The sequence below is a fragment of the Staurois parvus genome, unplaced genomic scaffold (assembly GCF_062004578.1).
Source record: "Staurois parvus isolate SC_StPar_1 unplaced genomic scaffold, SC_StPar_1.0 ptg003516l, whole genome shotgun sequence".
NCBI classification, from domain to species: Eukaryota; Metazoa; Chordata; class Amphibia; order Anura; family Ranidae; genus Staurois; species Staurois parvus.
Window position 1 is genome coordinate 1 of NW_028321312.1, and position 14585 is coordinate 14585.

Sequence of the window (14585 nt, forward strand, 5' to 3'; positions counted from 1 at the left end):
AAACAAATCTAAATATTAAAAGAAATGAAATAAGTAAAGGAAAGTCATGTTTAGATTTGGATGGAGTGGAGATGATTGGAGCCCCTGTCAGTGTTTATTGCTGTCTGTGCCCCCATTGTTGGGGAGATCCCCCCTCTCTGTTTGTCCTGTTTACCATCATCATCCAAAGTGAATGGGAAAGACGATCCCACATTTTGGGTTGTCCCCAGAAAAGTGATAGAGGGGAAATCTTCCGATGGGGACACTAGTTCTGGTGATCTGGGGGGTCCAGTTTGCATGGATTTCCTCTCACTTCCTGTTATGGACACATGGACGGTGCTGACCAATGGGATTTCAAATCTGCAGACCTGTGAAGCGGCTTTCTCTCCTCTCCTTGCAGCGATGACAGTACGGGCGAGATGGCACAGGGGGGTGGAAATGTTTGATAAACGACGTGTCCAGGGACTAAATCGGGGCCCCCAATCTACTTGTCCCTCATGACAATCTACTTGTTTTAAAAGCAAAAGAGACTTTATGGCGACTTAAACGTGTCATATTTTTAACATTGCGCTGTTTATCTCCTCCCCCTCCCCCACCCTCTCTCCAGCACTGCACCCGGGGACTAGCAAGGAGGAGAGAGACCTTGCAGTGTACTGAGCACCGATTGGCTGCTCGTCAGGAATGGGTGGGTCAGGGCTTATACTTTATCCCTTTGGCTGCCAGAGACGTTTTTGCCATTTTTGCACACATTTAAAAAATCATTTTAAGCCTGAAGATGGCATAACACCCAAATATATATTTCCTGAAAGCAGAGACCCTAGAGAATAAAATAGTGGTAGTTCCAATTTTTTATGTCCCATATTATCGCAAAATTTCAGTAAAAAATACAAGTAAGTTAATTTTAGGGCACAAAAAAAGCAATAAATGACCCTATTTTCTGTAAAATCTAAAAGCCGAGGTTGCAGCGAATAAATAGATATCCAACTTGTCATCCTTAAATTTGTGCGCACTTGTGAAATGGCGAGGAGCTTCAGTACCCTGTATTTTCTATAGGTGACACTTTTAAAGCTCCTTTATAGGTCACCAGTTTAGTATTACGGAGGAGGTCTGGTGCTAGAATTATCGCTCTCATTCTGGCGTGCGCGGCGATATGTAACGTATCGCAATCGACGGTTTGATGCGTAGGCGTCCCAGCGTGTGCTTTTACGTTTTGTACGTTTTTGTATGTGTGGGGGTGCCAGCCTTTTTGGGGGGATGGCATGTGCTTGGGTGTAACTTTCATTGTTTATAATTGTAAAAAAAAAGTTTTTTTTTAATCACGGGGACAACTTCCCCTATGTGATGATTTTTGGTGACAGGTTCTCTTCGAGACATCCAAGGTCTAAAAGACTCTGGATGTCTCCCCTCTGTTCCTATGGGGATTGCTCTACAATCTCTCAACGGGGACCCGGAAGTGACATCATAACGTCACTTCCGAGTCAGCACAAGAAGGGGAGGGGACTCGTCCGCTCTTCTCCCTCCCCTCTACCCAACGGGGAGAGCACACGACGGGGGTGCGGGAGAGGCTGGCACTGTGCAACGCAGTCAACAGCAGCGCTGCCACCTATTGCCTCACCTGACAGGTGAGCCCTGCTGCTTGCCCGCAGCAGACCTAAAGGTAGAATGAAACTACCTGCCCAGCGCCCGGAACTACATGTCCCGGGCGTCAGGAGATAGGAATCCAACATCCCTGTGGCATCTGATTGGTCAGCACCGTCCATGTGACATCAATAGTCCTCTAGCCTGAACTGTCATTGCTGCAAGGTGAGGAGAGAAATCGGCAGGGATTTCAGATGTCGGCGTCTTTGTCTCCTCTCCTACCGCTGAGAATATGGAGTATCTGCCACCATGGTATACATCCCCACATGCCCACTCTCCGCTGCGGGAAAACTCCCTTCACCGCTCCTGTCCAGTGGGGAAACCGCATTTGTTTTGGACAGAAATTGCATTCCTGTTCACATTGCATGCTGGTCTTTGTGGTGCAATTTGTGTTCATACATTTTGTATTGACGCACATCGCACCACAAAGTATCGGCAATCGGTATCGGCGAGTACTTGACCGAAAGTATCGGTACTGGCCGATCAGAAAATGGTATCGGTGCATCCCTGCTTTCTAACCTGCATGCTGGCTTCAAGTTGGTGTTTCAAAGTATGGATTCTAGAGACAGCCAGGCAAATAGCATTTTCAGAGTGTTCCATAATGATCTCCATATTGTTTCATGCATTCGTTTCCTTCAAAGTCTACCTGTCATGAGAAGTATGGGTCTGCTTTTGTGGCCATTGTTGGTCTTCTGAAAATGCTATGTGCCTGGTAGTTTGGCTTCAATGCCTGGAACAAGCATGCTGTGAATGTCAGAAAACTGTTAGAATTCCTCATCTCTGTACTTGTGAAGGATGATCCAAAGTATCATGGCGGGTACTACAATTCTCAGAAGAAAGGGTCACCTCGATATGTTCCTCAGGGTTTCCTTTGAAGCTGAAGTCTTTCCATCCCCATCAACATGCTGATGAGTTTTAAAAGGAAACTTTCTGTTTTCACTATATAGCTTGTTTAGACATCACTGGGTCTCTGTGCTTCCCTATGCAATGGCTGGTGAGAGGTGCTAGTGGGATGCTGGCCTTCTGAAATGATCACAGCACCCTGCCTCAGTACTCCTCTCATAGGTCCTCAGTTCTGATACAAGCAGTGGGCTGACTCTTAGGACGATTTGTGCAAAAATCAAAATGCTTTGATGGTTGGATGTCCGTCTCTCAGCAGTGGCACTCTCGGCAGGCTTGGTTGGCACACAAATCACTCCAGGTAATGCACACATGTGATGCCGAATCTTCATGATTGAAAGTGAAATCCAATGAATGAAAAGGGTGGACCAGGGACAGGAAGGCCGGGGAGGAAAGAATAGATGCTTGACGTCCTCCAGCAAGGAAATAAGGTGGGCTCTGACTTGTGATGCACACTGTGAGAAGCTCAGTGTGCAGTGAAATCATGCCATGTCAGTAGAGCAGAGAAGTCTGTACAACTGTGTAAGACTGAAGGGAAGCTGAAGTTCAGATCTTCAAGATTTATGTGCTCAGCTTTGATCTAGCTAGTGTCCATTAAACTCCAGAAGATCAGAAAAGAAGTCTTATCAGGTTACCTCGTATTTGTACTTTCAGTGAACCGCTTTCCTGCCGCCCTATAGAAGATATACTGCTACAGGGCGGCAGGGGTGCGCAAAATCACCTGTATATATACGTCATTTTGCATTTCTGAGCCGTGCACGCCCCTACCCGTGCAGCTATTCGCAGCCTTAGCTGTCAGTCACCGGGTCCCGGTGATTGAGGAGCATTACTGACGGAGGGAGAGAACTGTATGTAAACAATACAGTGCTCTCCCCTGTCAGCTACTGCACAATGCTTTGCATGGCTTACACAGCACACAGTTAACCCTTTGATCGCCCCACATGCTAACCCCTTCCTGACCAGTGCCATTAGTACAGTGTCAGCGCTTTTTATTAGCACTGATCAGTGTATTGGTGTCACTGGGGATGTCAGTGACATCAAGTCAGTTCCCCCCAGTGTCAGAATGCCCGCCGCAGTCATGCTATAAGTTGCTGATCGCCGCCATTACTATTAAAAATAAATCTTGCCCATTGGAGGACAGGCAGGCTGTGCTCCCACCACAGCCAGAATCTGCTTGCTTGTACATCCCGTATGGGCAAGCAGATACTTACTGACAGGAAGGCTCAATGAACTACCATGGTGCTGTGGACTGGCGTGATAGTTGGTTGAAAACCACAAACTGACAACTGGAAAGGCTGCTGGGACTTGTAGTTTTCCCATTCACAGAATACTGTGAATGAGTGACGCTGCCGGAGCCCCGCATAGCAGTTTTTATTTTACATTTTGACAGCTAGCAGGGGGGAGAAGATCCCCCATTAGCAGATACAACGGTGATGGGGGGGGGGGGGGGTGCAGGGGCTGGTGTGATTGTAACCCTGAATATGGGTGTAATGTTACAAAAGGTGACTGTATCCTTTAAAGGATGAGTTCACCTTTTAAAAAACAATAATTATTGCACTTTTTTTTTTTTTGCAGGTAAAATAAATGTGCATTTCTTATTTCTGTCTGCAGGAGCCCGTAGACCATTGTGCCAGCGCCATGCGGGTCTCCTGCAGATCTGTTAGTATATCTTCTTACACGTAAAGGGATGTACGAGCCAACAGATATACTGACAGGAAAAATGAATGAACTACCACGGCACTTCACAGCACAGTAGTAGTTTATTGAGGACTAAAGCTGACAGCCGCTAAGGCTCTTGGGACTTGTAGTCTCTCATCCACAGGTGACTGTGTGGGCGGAGCCCTACACGGCCACGGTTTTAAAAATTTGACAGCGAGAGGGGAGAAGATCCCCCACAGGGCCCAGTCTGATCATAACAACATATTACATTTTACACCCTGAGTTTGGGTTTAACGTTACGAAAGGTGAACTTGTCCTTTGACGGCTGCCGACATTTTTACAGGATCTTGCTAGCTGAAAGATCCTGCATAAAAAGGATCCATACTGCATCTCTGCTCATATGGCCTGATCCATATAGGTTTGTGGGAGGTGAAATGTACGGGCAGCTTTATGGGCTCTCACATTTTTAAAAAATATTTCTCTGCCCTGAATGAGTCATTTAAAATGACGCCCCATGGACTAGAATGCAGCATTTATGTGCTCGTCTACTGCTTATATATAATTATTACATTGAATGATGCAAGTGCCTACACTTTGACTTGATATTTGACTCTTAAAATCCCTGTACAGCAGAGTTCAGATTTGACCAGAGAGAAGCCGCAGCACAAGAAGTGAATCAGTTCTGCTGCAATACTCGTGTAAGGGGCATGCGGTTAGGAGGAGAGAGCAGAGTGACGGGTGTGAGCTCATCAGTCTACTGCTTCTTTCACTATCCATTCAGACTGAGGGAGGAGCAAGAACTGTAAGTTACTGCAGCAGATTAAAATCAGGTCTACTGCCCTGCTAGACAGAGCTGTGCAGTGTGACAGAGCTTTGAAATTCTCAGAACTGGACAGACAGAAATAAAGAATCTTTTGGCAGGTAAAATGTCTCTGTTCTATGTATTCCAGATTGTTTTTCAGCAGTTCATCTTCAGGTTGTACTTTTTCTGCCTGGAGCCACTCTGGTTGAACAAAAACAATGTAGAAATGAAAGGATCTAAGCACCTTTCGGAGCATGTCACCCATATTTGGGGTGTAACACTTACCATGCTCCTATTCCCCAACCTCCCGCCACCAGCGCTCCTCTCCATGACAGTGGGCTTCTTCCCTCACCCGCTGTCACAATTTAAAAACAGTGTGGCCCTTCAGGGCTCCACCCACATGTCCACGTCATTCATTCAGTTTCCTTGAATGAACGGACTACAAGTATTGTCAGCCATTGTGGCTGACAGGTTGTAGTTCTCAATGAGCTGCGAGGACACTGATGAGCACTCTTGTAGTTCATTGATTCTTCCTGCAGTGTAGGAACTTTCTGACATATGGGAGTACGGGCAGACAGCTTATTGTGGGTCTGCAGGATCCGGGCATTGCACCCACAATCTGCTGATCACAGGTGCAATACTTTACAGAATGTAATGTACAAAAATAGTAAATGCACATTTTTGTTGGCTGCAAAAAAAAAAAAACGTGCATTTTTAATTTTTTATTTTTTTTTTACAAAAGGTGAGCTTATCCTTTAACCACTTGGTAACCGTGATATAGCCAAATGACGGCTACAGCGCGGTTACCTAATTCTGGGAGGGTGTCTTATGACGTCCTCCCAGAATGTGCCCCCCGCGCACCATCAGGGGCACGCACCCGGCGATCTCCGTGATCGCTGTGTCCTACGGAGACAGCTGATCACATGATGAGGTAAAAGGCCAATCACAGCAGCCTTTTCCCACATGATCAGCTGCGTCCAATGACACAACAGTTCACTGTGTAAATACAGTTGTCTGTTATCGGCAGCATTTTCCTCACACTGTCACAGCGTGCAGAAAGTACTGCCGATAACTGGCAGCTGTCACAGAGGAGATCGGCAATGATCATCAGGGCACTGATGATCAGTGCCCTTCAGTACCACCCAGCAGGGCCCCCATCAGTACCGTCCATCAATGCCACCCATTCAGCTTCGGCAGTCAGGGCTGGTTGTCCGTGTCGCCCATCAGCGCCGCCTATCAGTGCCCATCATTGCTGCATATGTTGCTCTTCTTTTGTTTATAGTGCCAAAAATAAAACACCCAACTGCGATTAAATACCACAAAAAAAAATCTCTGTGTGTGAAAAATATTATAAAAATGTCATATGTGTACAATGTTGCATGACTGTGCAATTGTCATTCAATGTGAGACAGCGCTGAAAATTGGCCGGGGCACAAAGGGGGTATAAGTGCCCGGTAGATAGGTGGTTAAACTTGCAGGTTTCTGAGTGTAGACTTCAATCCTCCTTTAAATTGTAATGTAAAATAAATGCACCCTAAAGACAACGGAAATATGAGAGCTGCTCATAAGAAGTCAAGTGTTCAGAATTACAAATCAAACTGATTGTATTCCTGTCCATGGTAGAATATGTGGGCAGTGCTGGGGTTGATGCTCTTCCAAATAACTGATATGTTTATTTTTGTTGTCAAAGTGCAAACTGAATGACTGTAAAGAGAAAGTTCTCTGGAGCAATTGTCGTCCCCAAGAATCTGTCCAAGGGAACGTCTGACTTGCTGGTGCTGTTCACGCTGGACCACAACTAGGATGTGTTCAAGGTAAGTTTGTTGATGTGTTTGGATCGTGGTGTACCGGTGTCCTGACTGCAAGTGTTTTGGGTTTGTTCTGTGACTCAGTAGCAAGTGCAGTAACCACCCCAACAAAATGTTATTGAATGACAGATTCTTGGATTAGAATCAACTTCCATTTTACTCTTGGCTGAAAATAATCAGTGGCTGTAGGGCCAGTTATCGGTGGGGGGTGGGGAAATACCAGTGTCAGTGTTAAACCGCTGCAAAAGGATTGTGGTGCATAATTCCAATGGGTTACATTTAGGAAGGCTTAATTGGGAGAATCCTGTCATTAAGTGTTCTTGCATGGCAACCACTTACTGTTATCTCACATATATATTCCTATTATTATTGCCAAATTTACCACCCTAACTCCTCCCGCAGTTTTTACACTACATAGACAGTAATATACCGAAACGTGCGGATTGTTCCCGATTGGTGTGCTATTACTTTGTGGAACGTTTCGCCGAATGGTTCACGAAATATCAGCGTTTTTGTGGTGAAATTGGTCCCATAGGAATGAATGGCGGAATGTTGAAAACTAGAGTGGGAGCTGACAAAAGCTAGAGTGTGAGCTGAAAAATCAGGACATGATTTGTAAACTGCCATCACTCCCTCATTTTCAAGCCCACCTACACAAATCTTATATCAAAACGTTCAGCTATCCCTGCTGCCACTAAAAATGTCCACGGCTAGGCGATAGTCCTGATAGTCTTCACAATATGACCATTTGTTTGCAACTCACGCCGCCCATTGACATTCATTGAAACTGCACTCTAGCCACCTCAAATTTGAAGGGCAATTTCTAAACTGCGACTGTGCCTTCATTTTTAATATTTCAGAGACATACTATGCAACAAAATGTAGGGCTGGGTCTTGTGATTCTCACAATATAAAGCTCTTCAGATTTATCATTTTTAAACTACAATCTTTTGAAGAGGCCAACCGCCAGTGAAGTGAGCAAGTTGGAGCAGTTTTTTAACCGCTCTTCTCTGGCCTTGCTGTAGAGTGAGTTGCCATAGGAACCCACTCCACCCAGTTACACCGCCCACTCCAGTTATAGACTACTGGTGGAGGCAAGAACACTTCACACAATTTCCCCAGAAATTGTAGCTTTTCTAGTTATAAGCTGGTGTTCTGTCATACAATGGACTAGATATATGATATTCCTACTGTTATATTTGTGTTTTATCCTAGACCTTCGGTTATATTATTACACTGAGGATCTCAGGGGTGGAGAGGCTATTTATTAGGAAAAAGTGGATCAGGTGTTTCCTGGTAGGAGGAGCCTATCTCTCATGTGAAGCTGTCCTGGAAGATTCCTGGAAATAGTTAACAGGTAAATAACTGTGTTTTTTTCTCTTTGTGAATGAGCCCTAATTTGGTCTAAGCTGCAGATGAGTATGATCTATTATAGGGCAAGTGCTGATGTAATTGTTAGGCTACTTTCACACCAGCATTCCAATCAGGTCCACTTGTCAGTTTTTCAGGCAGACCTGGTTGGAAGGTCCATGGAGCCCTATGGACAGGCAGATGTAATTGGGCTTGTGTCTCTTTACATCCACCTACCGCCATCCAGGTCCAGAAAGCAAAAAAACAGAAAAGAAATGCGTAATTTTTCATTTTTGTTGACTGGATGGGAGGTACAGGAGAGCCCATTTACACCTGGCCACCCATAGAGCTGACGGGTCTGCCTGTGTCCACAGAAACTGTAAGGGCACGGATGTGACCGGTCACACACTGAAACATTATTACTCCTGCAGGTCACAAAAATAGTAATGCTAAGGCTCCTTTCACACAGAGGAAAGTCCACTGCGATCTGTGAGCAGATACCCTGCTGATCGGAGCCAAACGGTTTGAAAGGTGCCTTATTAGGGGTGTTTATTTTTTTTTATTATTTATTTTATTTATTATTTTATTATTTATTATTATTTTTTTTTACCTGCTGGAGTTTTAATGTGTTTCGGTGCAGTAGTTGCCACAAATCTGCAGCTTTTCTCCTGTGCTTTAAGGAAATGTTCTTCATTTGTTGTCATTTTATGCGTGTTAGTACTTGTTTATTTCTGGTTCTGTAAGCTCAGAAATGATGATTTTTACTACTGTGAGGATGCCCCAAACCTGCCAGCAGTAAGCCTTCTATACAAAAGTGAAAACAATGGAGTCCAATGGCATTGATATTTGTATGCATGTTTTAAATAAGAAACAAATGTGAAAGTACCTAAAGTTAAAAAAAAAAACACAATTGTGTTGGAACACAATTCCTATCCACAAGCCCACTCTTTGCAGGATCCATTCACACCATCGACATTATGCATCACACCGTTTACTTGTTTTACTTCAAAGGATAAGCTGCTCTTTGTAAAAAAAAAAAGAAAAGAAAGGAAAGTTTTTGAAGGTAAAAATGTTTTTTATTTATTTATTTTTTTTGTGCAACCTGGGTGCAATATTAGGCTCCTGCAGAATGTCAGTGTTGCTATCACCACGTACTGGGAGGAGCAGTGAACTACCTAGAGCACTCAACAGTGCCGTGGTTGAGGACTATAAGCCGTCAGCTGCAAAAGCTGTTGGTACTTGTAGTTTTCCCGTTCACAAAATTCTGTGAATGGATGACACGGCTGGGTGGACGGAGCGCCGCAAGGCCGTGTTTATTTAAAATGGTGGGTGTGGGGAGAAGATCAGCAGCATGCTGACACAATGAGGATTGGGGGGGGGCCTTGTTGCTGCTGCAAAAGTAACTTGTTACATGTTACACCTTGAATACGGGTATAACACGTAACGTTACAAAAGGTGAACTTGTCCTTTAATAAAATTTCACAAAATAACATTTCATTCAGTGCATTGGTGTGAACCGGACTCACAGGAAATGGGCAAATAGGCTCCTGAGCACCTTCTAGTAAATGTGATTTTTCCTTTTTTTGTTATGACTTCATATTCACAGCATCTGGAACACCTGGGCCGGACCAGAAAATGACAGATGTAGTGCCATGAAGTACGACCAGGGCACAGGCTGTTGGCAGGGTCCCAACCGGTCCACATTGGTGAGTGTCACTAGGGATGACCGATGGGAATAACATGTTGGATTGCGGGGCATTGCCTGCTGTGACCAAAGTGCAGGGTATGGCTTCATTACAGGATAACGAGACACCTAGAAGGTCACATACACCATATATCTTATGCCTACTCTGCACAGCTATGTAACAGCATTGCAGTCACTTTATAAATACAGCTACATAGCAGTTTTGTAGTCTCCATAAAAGTGCATCTGTACACATACAGCCACGTGGAAGGATTGTACTCGGAATCTTTGGGAACGTGTGAGGAGGCGTGTTTCCCCCTGTATGTTGCACCGTAGCAATCGTGATGAGGTGTTTGATCAGACTAAGACATGCAAATGCCGTCATTTTTCTCCCTTCTGCAGGTGAAATTGTTCTGTGGTAAAGAAACAGTCATCATGTCCACGTCGGAGCCAAGTCGTTGTGAATACCTCATGGAATTCTACACTCCGGCCTCCTGTCAGCAGCCCGCTGGGATTCCCCAACCAGAGGAACATGAGGAGCTGTGACCTCATCAGTCCTATAGGTGCCGTACTGTTCTGAGTGGGAGTGTGAGCGGGGAAAAAGTGTTTTAGGCTCAATACCCACAATAAAATGGTATATGTTGGTTGTAGTGCAGTGCATTGCGGTCTGCTGTACAATGTAAGGGTGTGCCATTCATAATCCATACACCCCAATGTGCTGCACATAGAGCAGGTATATTAGAAAAAACGCATTGGTGGAAGGTCCTTCTATTCATGTCGGTAAACGTCCCTGCTGTTTTGGTCCTGCGGCACTTGTATTTTTCTTGGTCTTGAATTAGTTGGCAAATACAGTATCTCCCAGAAGTGAGTACACCCCTCACATTTTTGTAAATATTTTATTCTATCTTTTCATGTGACAACACTGCAGAAATGACACTTTGCTACAATGTGACGTAGTCAGTGTACAGCTTGTATAACATGTAAATGTACTGTCCACTCAAAATAACTCAACACACAGCCATTAATGTCTAAATCGCTGGCAACAAAAGTGAGTCCACCCCTAAGTGACAAGGTCCAATTAGCCATTTTCACTCCCCAGTGTCATGTGACTCATTAGTGTTACAAGGTCTCAGGTGTGAAAGGGGAGCAGGTGTGTTACATTTGGTGTTATCGCTCCCACTCTCTCATACTGGTCACTGGAAGTTCAACATGGCACCTCATGGCAAAGAACTCTGAGGATCTGAAAAAAAGAATTGTTGCTCCACATAAAGATGGCCTAGGCTATAAGAAGATTACAAACATAAATCACGTGATAGTGCCACTTCAAATCTCATAAATGTACAAACGCATAAATATATAAGTCCAATATGAATAATTCAGTGATGCAACATACACATGCAATGTGCAATTGGTGCTCAATCGTGTAAGTGCCAACACACTTTTCCACTCCAGCTGCGTGTGTATGTGTATGTTGCATCACTGAATTATTCATATTGGACTTATATATTTCTGCGTTTGTACATTTATGAGATTTGAAGTGGCACTATCACGTGATTTATGTTTGTTATCTTTATTCCAATATTATTTGCTGGCACTTGTGTGGGGCACTAAGATGATTTGGTCACTTTAAGATGTGTCATATTTTTCACATTTCATATGTTTTCATTTTTTAATTTTTTTTCCATGTTTTCAATATCATTATTTCACATGTAGGTGTGTTTGGCATTTTTAGCCCATGTAGCAATATTTATAGTGATTCAGTTTATTAGCGCTGCACTATTGTTTAATATTTATTCTGCACTGGTTGGGTATCAGTTTGAGTGTAAGCAGCTGATAGGTAGGGTTTGGGGTCCATTACAGCGCAGGAGGAATTTTTTATCAAACAATTGTCTAGGCTATAAGAAGATTGCCAAGACCCTGAACCTGAGCTGCAGCACGGTGGCCAAGACCATACAGCGGTTTAACAGGACAGATTCCACTCCGAACAGGCCTCGCCATGGTCAACCAAAGAGGTTGAGTGCACGTGCTCAGCGTCATATCAAGATGTTGTCTTTGAGAAATAGATGTATGAGTGCTGCCAGCATTGCTGCAGAGGTTGAATGGGAAGGGGGTCAGCCAGTCAGTGCTCAGACCATACGCCACACACTGCATCAAATTGGTCTGCATGGCTGTCGTCCCAGAAGAAAGCCTCTTCTAAAGATGATGCACAAGAAAGTCTGCAAACAGTTTGCTGAAGACAAGCAGACTAAGGACATGGATTATTGGAACCACGTCCTGTGGTCTGATGACAACAAGATCAACTGATTTGGTTCAGGTGGTGTCAAGCGTGTGTGGAGGCAACCAGGTGAGGAGTACAAAGACAAGTGTGTCTTGCCTACAGTCAAGCATGGTGGTGGGAATGTCATGGTCTGGGGCTGCATGAGTGCTGCCGGTACTGGGGAGCTACAGTTCATTGAGGGAACCATGAATGCCAACATGTACTGTGATATACTGAAGCAGAGCATGATCCCTTCCCTTTGGAGTCTGGGCCGCAGGGCAGTATTCCAACATACCGACCCCAAACACCGCTCCAAGACGACCACTGCCTTGCTAAAGAAGCTGAGGGTAAAGGTGATGGACTGGCCAAGCATGTCTCCAGACCTAAACCCTATTGAGCATCTGTGGGGCATCCTCAAACGGAAGGTGGAGGAACGCAAGATCTCTAACATCCACCAGCTTTGTGATGTCGTCATGGAGGAGTGGAAGAGGACTCCAGTGGCAACCTGTGAAGCTCTGGTGAACTCCATACCCAAGAGGGTTAAGGCAGTGCTTGATAATAATGGTGTCCACACAAAGTATTGACACTTTGGGCCCAATTTGGACCTTGTCATTTAGGGGTGGACTCACTTTTGTTGCCAGCGGTTTAGACATTAATGGCAGTGTGTTGAGTTATTCTGAAGGGACAGCAGATTTACATGTTATACAAGCTGTACACTCACTACGTCACATTGTAGAAAAGTGTCATTTCTTCAGTGTTGTCACATGAAAAGATAGAATCAAATATTTACAGAAATGTGAGGGGTGTACTCACTTCTGTGAGATACTGTATATATCCTTAACTTCCCCCTCTGTGGAGAACAGGGTGGCAGCAGGACTGTTTTACAGCTGCTGCAAAGCTTAGTGCGCTGTGTTCAGAGAATTCAGTGATAGTATTGTACCCAGTGTAGGCGCAGACTCTCCCACAATTACACACTCCGTGGTCATTTTTGTGGTTTTAATACGAACGCTAATAATAAGAGCTTTAGTAAAATTAATGCAAGGCTAAGACTAATTTTTTCTAAACAAAAGAAAAAAAGTATATGTACTGTGGCTGGTCGGCAACCTGTTATGAAGTTCTTTAAGATATGCTCAGTGAGGCAAAACAATACCTTTTTGGGTGCAGAAAAGCAAATGTAAAGGAAGGGTTCTTTTTAACTCCTTTGCCCTGAGGTTTATGTTCTTACTGTGAGACTGTCACTTGTGGCATATAAATTAGAAGCATTTTGTGGGTACAAGGACTGTGCCATATGTGTACAGTGTACTGTATACTGGGACTAGGCTCAGGTTCTTTTCATCCTGCTTTAAGCCATTTCCACTGCTAGGCACAACCTGACCGTGACAACCAATTGCAATGGTGTGCTACATGCACTGCTGGACTTATTTTCTGTTCAATCCCAGCTTTCCTCAGCTGGATCTGAAGATTGAAAAACGCTGGCATAATACAGCCACATGGAGTTGTAGGGAGCTAAGAGAGGATTGGATAAAATGTGTGTAAACATTATGCCCCCGACTTTTTTTTTTTTTTTTTTTTACTGCACCCCCAGACCAGACAAACTAAATCCGGCCCTGCCAGGAAAGAATGTGATTATTATTATTATTATTATTATTATACAGGATTTATATAGTGCCAACAGTTTGCTCAGCACTTTACAATATAACGGGAGACAATACAGCAACAATACAGTTCAATACAAGAGGGATAGGAGGGCCTTATCCTTGGAGCTTACAATCTAGGAGGGAGGGGCTAGTGGTACAAAAGGTAGTAACTTTGGGGGATGAACTGGTTGGAAGAGTAGAAGATTCCAGTATTAGTTGAGGGAAGGATAGGCTTCCCTGAAGAGATAGGTTTGCAGAGTAGGCGATAGTCTGATAAATTGGGGTAGAGAGTTCCAGAGGATGGGGAAGCTCTGGAGAAGTCCTGGAGACGAGCATGGGAGGAGGAGACAAGGGAGCTAGAGAGTAGGAGGTCTTGTGAGGAGCAGGGAGTACGGTTTGGGTGATATTTAGAGACAAGATTGGTGATGTCATTTGAGGCAGAGTTATAAATGGCTTTATACATTATTGTTAATGTTTTGAATTTTATCCGTTGGGCAACGTTAAGCCAGTGGAGGGATTGGCAGAGAGGGGTGACAGATACAGAACGTTAGTAAGGTGGATGAGTCTGGCAGCAGCATTCATGATAGACTGAAGAGGGGATAGCCTGTGATGAGGTAGGCCAATGAGGAGGGAGTTACAATAGTCAAGGCCAGATATAACAAGGGAGTGGATAAGTTGCTTAGTGGTTTCTGAGGTTAGGAACGGGCGTATCTTGGGGATGTTGTGGAGGTGAAGTCTACAAGATTTGGACAGTGACTGGACTTGGGGCTGAAAGGACAGATGGGAGTCTAGGATTACACCTAGTACCCTGGCATGAGGGGAGGGAATGATGCTTGTGTTATTGATCTTGGTGGAGCACAGGGGAGGCATG

At 44.4% G+C, this 14585-nt stretch overlaps 1 long non-coding RNA gene across 3 annotated transcripts in view; it reads left to right on the plus strand.

The window, feature by feature from the left end:
• Positions 1–1572: 1572 nt before the first annotated feature.
• The window catches only part of LOC149427754 (uncharacterized), a 38203-nt gene continuing 25190 nt past the window's right edge, over positions 1573–14585 (plus strand). The window contains exons 1-5 of one of the 3 annotated variants that reach the window (XR_016311224.1): positions 1573–2818; positions 6669–6792; positions 8002–8143; positions 9743–9842; positions 10223–10383. This is a non-coding gene — a long non-coding RNA (uncharacterized LOC149427754). Of the gene's footprint in view, positions 2819–5184; positions 6793–8001; positions 8144–9742; positions 9843–10222; positions 10384–14585 lie in introns of those variants that run through there. The other 2 variants (XR_016311225.1, XR_016311223.1) reach the window with 2 other exon arrangements.